Genomic DNA, 9,362 nt, shown 5'->3' with positions numbered 1-9,362 from the left:
CTGTCACTTTTTGTCCTTGACACTGTCACTCCACAAGGATCTGGCAGCTCCAGAGCAGTGTGTCTGACTTGAGGAGGGAAGACATTGCTTTGGATTCAGAATGGAGGTTTTATCAAAAATCAGCTCCAAGACTTCATATCTCCCCACACAGCTTCATTGCTAGTGCTGGAGCCGATGTATATGAAGTACGTAGCATGTTACAAGAAGTTGGATGTATGACTGCTTTTATCTTTGTTATTAAGGAACCAAATGCACATCTGGCTAATCACACCCTCCTCTGGTACCTCTAAATCCATGAGAAGCTTTTCCCACTTTTCACAAAATTGTGATAATTTGTTTCTCTCTCTCTTTGCACACCTGGACAGTTGTCTGCTAAGAGAAAAGAGTGCCTTATGCACCTGTGCATCCCCAGAGTTTAGTAATATATCAGTCCATGCCACCTCTAGGTTACTAATGATCCTTTCACTTTTTGCAGAAATCACAGCGTTCTCAGCTCAGTGGCCCTGTGACATTCATTCCTGTTGTCATTTGGTGACTGACCAATCAGATGGGTAGAGTGTGTTACAGAAATTGGCAGCAAGTATCCAATGGGTGAGAGAAGGTAAGCTGACCAAAGTTACTGAGTGATCCAATGTAACTATGTACATTGAGATGGAAATTATGCCATCCAGGTTCATCCTTCACACCTGGCTTGCTTTGGACCTTTACCAAATCTGAAGTAGAATCTGAGAGGGACAGAAAGGGCTACCTTCCTGGGCTTTGAGGAATGTGGTTATTCAACATTGTTGTTATTGGGTTCTCTTTATTGAACACCTATTATGTGCTGGTAGAGAGATGATAATGTATGGTCTACAGAAGATCCAGAGGAGAAAGAAGCAACTGAAGAGGATTATAATTCTTTAGCAAGGACTTGTCTGAACAGAATCATTGAGATGATTTCCATGTTGCTTGCCCCCCCCACTTTTTTTTCTTTTGAGAAGAATTCTTAAAATAGGAACAAGGCAGCTTATGGTCTTTCAAGATAAAGAGGTTGCTAGGAAGCTGAGCCTTTTAGACCTCAAAAGACAGGGCCCTAGATCATGAACCAGGAGGCTTGACTTCAACTCCAAGACTCAGCTCTGCCATTCAGGTCTGTGTGCCCTTAGGGTAATGAGCTCTATTCTGGGCCACCCGGTGCTTGGACCTAGGGTCTCTAACAGTTCTGACGTCTTAGAATTCTATGAATACACATACTTTCTATGTATTCTCAGTGGTAATTGGAGCTATTTTCACTGGACATTCAAATACCCTGATAGAAATATAAGAATTAATCCTACCAGCATGACTTCCTACACTTTGGGATTCGAGACCTATTTATCCACATGTCTACAGCTCATCTCAATGTGGATGTCCAGCAGGTGCCTTAAATACATAGGTTAAATCCAAGTCATGATTTTATCCTCTAAATCTTTACTTTTGTTCCATGCCCCACATTTCAGTGATAATATCAAAATTCACCCAAATCAGAAACATGGGAGGAATCTCTATGCCTCTCAGTCCCTCACCTCCAATAGCATTTTATTCTTATTGATTCCTATTGATTCTACCCTCTGATTATCTTGGAAATGGTTTTGTTTCTCTTTATCCTTACTGCCATTATCCAAATTCAAACCAAGCCCTCTCTCTCCAGTATTACTGAAATTGCCATCTAACAGGTCTTTTTGTCTCCAGCATTATTTCTCCCTTATCAGCTCCAACATGATCCATCTTGCATACAATTTTGAACAATGTCCCTAAGTTCATAAACTACGTTACTCTCCCAGTTAATCCCTTCTAATGATGGAAGTATGAATTCCTCAACAGGCTTCTAGGATGCTTTAATGGTGGGGCCACTCTCTTGCTGTCAGACTCATCTCTCAGCTACTCCCTCTCCACACCCAGCCCTCACTATTATGTCCAGTCTAGGGTCTGCCCACAGGACACCACTATCACTTCTTCAGAGCCACATAATCTCTCTCTCTCTTCCCAAGCACTCTTACATATTTTGTGTCTTAGCTTCGGCCTCACATTCTCAAAGGATTTCTTTCTGATGCACTAAGACTGAGCTATGTGTGTCTCCTCTACAGTGCTTCAACAATCAGGGTTTATGCTATTTACTGTAATTTCCATGTTGAGTTGTAATTGTCTATTTAGTTGTCTGTCTTCCCAGCCATATCTACATGATCTTGAGGGCAGGACTTATTTTGGGACCACCATATTCCCAACTGCAAGCACTGAGTCTAGCCCAAAGTATGTACTCAATAAGTATTTATTAAACAAATGAATAGAGACTTTTGGTATATTTTTAATAGAAGATGAGGAAGAGGGTCTAAGGTGACCACAGAGAGAAAAGTCAATAACGACAGCTAACAGGTATTCCATGTTTACTGTGTGTCAGGCTCATCAGGTCTTTAAAGGTATTACCTCCCTTAATTCTTGCAAAAGCCTTATGTGCTAAGTACTCCTAATATCTAAAATTGTATAAAAGAGAAAATGCTATCTTAGAGAAGATGAGTAACTTGCCTATGGCCATAGTGCCATCATTTTCCCCCTTGGAATTTGTATTAGCGGGAAGTCTGACTTTAGCTAGAGTCTGAATTTAGTCTGATTTTTACCACTTTCTTCTGCTTTTCTCCTGAATGAATCTGCTACATTATGGACAAAAACAAATTTCCACTACATAAGACTCGAGTCTTTTTCTGCAGCCCACACAAGCTATTGTCCAATAACTGTTCGTTCCCTGTGACAGGGACCCATCAATCTTTGGTGATTTCCCAGGTGTTTTACACTCGTATTTTGATGTGGGTCTGATTTGGGGAGCTCCAACTCTTTCTTCCATGCTCTGGCCAATATTTGTTTTGAGAATAAGCCAGTGAATGAAAACACTTGTCATGGAAGCAGAGCTGCACTTCCCTGCAAATGCATGAGTGCGACTGGAAATTGCATGGCTCACTCCGCTTGCATTTGCATATTTTGTGCTCATTTGTCCTGCAGCCTGTCTCCGCAGATGAAACGTCCCTCCTGTGGATATTTCTGTGAATGATGATCATCTCATTTCTGCCAAACCAAATGGATCTCTTTATGTCATTGGCCCTTCAGATTCTTCAATAGGATATGCGAGTGACACTTTCTATGCGAGGGACAATTAGATAGATAATAGATAATAGGGACAATTAGAATGAGCAACCAATGAAACAGAGTCAAAAGTTAAATAGAAAGTACTTGGATTTTACTTCTAGGAAAACTGTTAATATTCTTTTTCACCTAGAAATTAAGAACAGCCTATTTAAAAGTGTTCTGCATAGTTTTTATTCCAGGGAGAGGAAGGTAAAATATGCCAATGCATGTGGTACCCTGTAATACAAAACAGCATGATACAAATGGAACAATCCTTTGATCTTTCAGGATAATCCTTTTGTTTTATGGAGGGGAATTTTGTGGCTAGAGGAAGGAAAGGATTTGTTCATGATTGTGTTGTAAGGTTTTGGAAGAAAAAACAAAATTAACTAACATCTTTAGCTTAAGACTCAGATTCTTGATTGCCAGTCAGTTCAGAATGCTTGAAAGGATTTTGCCTCTTCTCTTGCTCCTGGTTTTTTGACCAGGTGCCTATGACATGCACAAACACAGGCAGAGAGGAAAGGACACTTGCCGTTTCCTCAAGGAGCTATGATCAAGCAGTTCTGTATATAGCAGTCAAAATCCAAGTAAGAAGGAAAAGGAGAGAAACTTCAGCCAAGTGGTGGTGAGGGGCTTGGGCCCTCTGGCTAAATTTCAGGGACATCTGCAGGAGCTTGAGTTTCCATTCTTGGCCCACCTGTCTTACTTAGGTACCTTTTCAGAGCAGGAGAGGAATACCTGGGTAACTACAGGACAGGGCTTCTTAGCCCTGCAACCTTGCTGGGCTTTAAGTAGGGCACTGGAGCCCAGAGATGAATGTCTTGCCGAAATGAAAGGGATTTGCCCTTTGCTCAAGAAAAGTTTAAGCACATTGACATCCTGCTGAGTAATAATCAGCAGGGGCTGCCCCTCACAAGTCACCCAATTATCTTTCATTTGCATAGAAGTCAATCCCAGAAAGCTGCTTGGGGGAGCAGCTCACCTGGGCTGGAGTACCTACCAGGCTCTGCATTGTCCCTGACAGCCTGAAGTGTTGGCAGCCGCTTCCTAACCCTCTGGGCCTGCTGGGTCTGTCTGTGAATGCACATGTCCTATTTTGGGATGTAGGCCACTGTGGAGAAGGAGGCCAAGTATCTGTCTGTAGCTGGTGTCACTGGAATCATAATCAGATACTCAGCTCACTTGTTGACTGAAAATTGCATCTCTTCAGTGTGCACGGTGCCACCGTCACTACCACAGTCAACTAATGATTACCTGAAGCTCTTATGTGCTGGCCAACGTAAACGTCCTGCCTGTGCCTGAAATCAGTACTAAAGGAAAAACCTTAAGAAAAGTTGTTGTTGTCTGATATTGCTTTATTTAGCTAATGATGAACAAAGAATGGTAACCACTTCTAATAATAACAGTGACAGCTGGTATTTATTGAGCATGCCCATGTGCCAGGCACTGTGCTGCAGGCTTTACTTTCATTATCTTGTTTGATGTCACCAAAGCTTTGACTTCTACATGCAGTGGTCATGACTTTTATAGATAAGGATGCTGAGGTTCCGGGTGGTTAAAGGACTTGCCAAGGTCCCCACGACTGCTAGTGGGTAGGAACAGGGTCTCCAGTCCTAAGCACAGCACTGTAGTGCCTCCTGTCAATCAATATGACTTTTCCAGTTCTTTTATACCTTGGCTTCTAGTCTTAACCGAGTTGGTATGGAAAGGTGTCGGAGGGCAATTTTTATTACAGTTATTTTGGTATGGCAACATCCTAAATCTTGGCTGGAGTTTGAAAGGAGACCTAGCTGGCTCTGGCTAATGCAGCAGTATGTCACTAAATGTTTATACTGAGTGAAAAGTAACAACTGGGAGAGGAAAAAATGACTCTCGATATGTTCACTTATCAACCATCTGTTGAGACCAACCTTATTTTAGGCCTTGGACTAGACACTGGGTATACATCAATAAACCAAATGAATATGTACCAATACAACCATGAAACCAAAGTCCTGCCTTCAAAGAGCCCCCTTCAGGTGATGGTGCCAGGCTGACAGACAATGACTGTGGTGCAAAGTTACTTCTGGATAGCTCCATGGATCTGTAGGAGCACAGAAGGGCTGGCTCTGCTGGAAGAAATCAGGGGGAAGCTTCAGTGAGGAGGTAACCTTTGGGTTTGGACTTGAGCATGAGAAGGAATCTACCAGGAGGAGAAGATCAGGAATGATTTACCAGGCAAAGGGGACAGGGCAGAAGTTGCTGAACCAATGTTTGTCATTACTAAGTGGGGAGACCCATAAAACATTTGCTTTTATTTTTATTTGTCTTTAAATGGACGAGATGGTTAAAGAGAAAAAGATGGCTTAACATTCAAAAGATGAACAAAGGTCTTCAGAGAATTGAGTCTCCTTCTGTTCCTATCTTCTGCTCTCTCAATTTTCTTCCCTGGAGACAACCACTATTTTCAGTTTTCTATGTGACTTTCCAGAGAGTGTCTGGGCAGTTACACACACACACATTCATATAGTCACTTCCTCCACCTTTGTTTATGTAGATGGTACCCAAGTATAAACACTGTTCTGCCCACTGTTTCACACTTCAATTTAAAAAATAAAATCCTATTAAGTTTTTCCCTTTGTTTTACTTGCATTCAGTTGATTTAAAACTTTTTTTTTTTAATTTAAAAACATTTTAAACCTACAAGAAAGTTACAGAAATAATACAATGAATTTTCATGGACCCTTTATTTAGAGTTGTGGATTTTTTTTTTTTTTTTTATCATTTTGCTATGTTTTAGGCAATGATTTTATGACTGCAGTCCCTAATCAAGATACAGCTTGGATGTCAGTTGCCCAGAGACCTGTGTGAACTTCTCCCTAGCACTTGTTTAGTGAGATAACCCAGATGTGCTTGAAATCAGGAACATGTTCCCCTCTATGTCAGTTTCCCTGAGATGCCATAAGCAGCAAATCCACCCCGAGGAAGGAGATGGCAGGAGGGGCCCCTCTTCGGGCCAGTTGATCTCTGCAAAAGGATTTTGCCTCTTCTCTTGCTCTCAGCAGGAGCAAGCATCTCAGGCAAGTGAGCATGCTCCCTGCTCTAACCTTCTGGGCCCAGTGTTCCAGGGTGGTAACACAGTCTAAGTGAAATCTGATCACTTCATTTCCGACAACCTGCTATTTAGCTAGTATTATTTCTTCTGTTCTGCTTGTCTGAATCAACACGGCATCTCAAAGGTGGGTGTAGGATTCCCTCCTTTTAAAGATCAAAGCACTTGAGCACTGCTCAAGTTATCTGCACTTCCTCTGGGCATTGCATGGCAAGGGATAGTTTGTACTTAAAATGAGAGAGACTGAATATGGTGACAGGCAAAAAGAAACTTAACAAGACACTGTGATACAGTTTTGGAGCCATGTGCTCTGGTTTGTTTTCAGATATTCATTAATTCACTCATTCACTCATCAAGTAATTCTTGAAAGCCTCCACAGCCCTCTTCCATGCTTTGTGCCAAGATGTGCGCCCTCTTTGCAGGCATAGTCCTCAGCATCTATGGGGGTGACAGACAAATAGAAAAACAATTGAACCTGAGAGTTGTGGAATGGACTCCCCAAGGAATGACATCCTGGCCATTCATTCATTCATATATTAAACATATTTATTGGCTGCTTACTCTGTACCAAATTCACATGTGCACTTGTGCATAAGAGCACCGCAGTTCCTATTCTCATGGAACTCATATGTCAGGGGAGTTTTCTCTGATGCCCTTCTCAGTCTACCTGTTGCCTTAAGTTGGGTCCAGGAGGAAGGTTCAGCTGCCCCAGGGGGTGTCAGAAAATATGGCCATTTTTCCTCTGCCCTCCTTGTCCCCACTTGATTCTTGAGCCACAGATTTGCTATTTCCTCTGGAGGCTACTAACCCAAATTACCCTGTGCTCTGTGGGGGACTCAGTGCTAAAGGTGATTTGAGAGAGCGGGGAAGGAAAGGTTGCAGGCCATACTAAAATCTGCCAGCAATTAATTTTGTCTGCTGAGGTTCTAGAAGGTTGCAGCCAGGCACCTGGCAGATGCCTCCATTTGGAAGCTTTAAAAAAATTATGGAGGGCCCAGTGAGTTCATCTTTTCAAGAGGCTCTGAATTTTAGAATCTAATCACCATTCCAAATGCATTTAGGCTGTGATAGCAACAGTTCTTATACTTATTTCTTCTAAGAAAGTGAATTTTTAAAACTTTGGTCATATACCTGCAAGGGCAAGTGAAACGGTACCTGTCTAAACGAATGTCTAGCAAGTTTCCCGAAGCATCATATTTCTGTCCATAACAGATACTATTTTGAAACTTCAACACTTCCAACCACTTTTCAGAGTTTCCATTTGAAAAATGGACTCAGAAAAATTGTGATTTATTGCACCTAAAACGTTTACATCATTCTTTGAGCAAAGGGGAAAAAAAAGAAAAAAAAAAAAAAAAAGCTTTGTGGCTTATGTAGTTTCACTCATGTCAGGGATTGGAGCCGGACCACACATACCCGCTGCGCCAGTCCCTGCACGGTGGCAGCAAGCAGCCTCTGCTCACACAGGACCCAGCCAGGCTGGCTGGGGCTCAGGGTCACGGGAGTATGTCCAGCTTTGTGCTCTCTCCCCCAATCCCTCTCCACTGAGCCACAACATGATTTTTCTAAATCCGCATTATATCAAGTTGCTTCACTCTAAAACCTGAGCTTCAGAAGCTTGCAGTCCCTTGCAGGATAAATTGCAAAGTCCTTTGCCTGGCTTCTAAAACAGACATGATCCAGCCCTCGCTCCCAGAAGCCTCCAATTCCATCCTCTCATTTCACTCTCTGTTTATACTGTATCGCTGGCAGTTCCTGAATACATTGTGATTTTTCACTCCTAGATTCTCTTGTGCACATTTTCCTTCTCTGCCCCTGTTTGTCTGGCTGTGCAGAGAAGCCTTCTCTCCTCTAGATGCAGTTCCCAGAGGCCATGAGTGGCTTTTCACTTCTTCCCCTGTCCACAGAGTGTCTTGGTTCCTCAGTGTCTTACTGCAACTTCCATGGGCCCCCGGGTATGTTTATCTTCATGAGCCCTTTTTTTCATTAAATAAAATAAAATAAATAAAAAATATATTTTACAACTCTTTTTGGTACAAAGATATGATTTTCTACCCTAAAAAAGTCATTTTTTCTTCTAATTTAAAGAAATTAAAACATTTCTGTGAGCCCCCTAAACATACTGTGGGCCCTGGGCACTAAGCCTACTGTGTCTAATGGAGTCATCGGCACTGATGTTTCTCTGTTACCGCATTGCCACTGATTTATCTTCAAGCTTGCAAGATCCTCGAGGACAGAATTTGGATGTTTAATACCATGTCACTTATTGCAGTTTATGGGGTACATTTGTATGCTTGATGACAAGCTTTCACAGGAATAAGACATGGTCTCTCCGTCTACCTGGGCCTTCCATGGCTGAGAGCTTTGGCAGACATTCCCTGTTAGGCTAATGTTTACTGTTCCAAGTCCATGTTCAAAAGGAACAATATCCTCCCCTCCCACCATCTGCACAGCCCTTTAAAGTTCTCACAGAGTTTCCTTGCACATTATCTACTTTGATCCCTCGAGGTAGACATTATCCATCCCATTCCCCAGAAGACTAAGCCAAGGCTCAGAGAAATTAAGCAGAGTCTAGAAAAAGGATTAGTCCCCTGATCAGGGTCACACATAATCCACAGTAGAGCCAGGATTCTTATTCTTCAAGACCAGTGCCAGTGTTCTTTCTATGAAACCACACAGCAACCAACGCAAATGAAGACAGTGATTGCTTCATTTTCCTTTATCTTTTTGGCAAATTTTAAGACCTGTAAGAAACAGTAGATCCTGGGCCGGCCTGGTGGCACACTGCTACAGTGCGCCGCTTGGGAAGCGCGGCGGCGCTCCCGCCGAGGGTTCGGATCCCATATACAGACCGGCCGCTCACTGGCTGAGCAAGGTGTGGGAGCAACACCGTGGGTTGCGATCCCGTTGCCGGTCCTGGTCCGGTACGGGCGCGACACTGAGGGTTGCGATCCGTTGCCAGTCACGAAAAAAAAAAAGACAAAAAGGAAAAAAAAAAAAAAAGATTGTTTGGGCCGGCCCAGTGGCGCACTGGATAGTGCGCCGCTTGGGAAGCATGGCGGCGCTCCCGTCCGAGGGTTCGCATCACACTAACAGACCGGCACCCGCTCAATCGTTGCACATCCGGCGGCGC

The 9,362-nt window shown here is 42.9% G+C and overlaps 1 protein-coding gene across 1 annotated transcript in view; it reads left to right on the top strand.

The window, feature by feature from the left end:
* The first annotated feature begins 498 nt into the window (after positions 1-498).
* CDH11 (cadherin 11, type 2, OB-cadherin (osteoblast)) overlaps positions 499-9,362 on the top strand; it is a 90,912-nt gene continuing 82,048 nt past the window's right edge. The window contains exon 1 of the mRNA XM_008570965.1: positions 499-601. The gene's annotated coding sequence lies outside the window, so the exon portion shown is untranslated. The remainder of the gene's footprint in view (positions 602-9,362) is intronic.

Source organism: Galeopterus variegatus, unplaced genomic scaffold (genome assembly GCF_000696425.1).
Source record: "Galeopterus variegatus unplaced genomic scaffold, G_variegatus-3.0.2 Scaffold35, whole genome shotgun sequence".
Lineage (NCBI taxonomy): Eukaryota > Metazoa > Chordata > Mammalia > Dermoptera > Cynocephalidae > Galeopterus > Galeopterus variegatus.
This window is presented reverse-complemented; position numbering and strand designations above follow the sequence as displayed.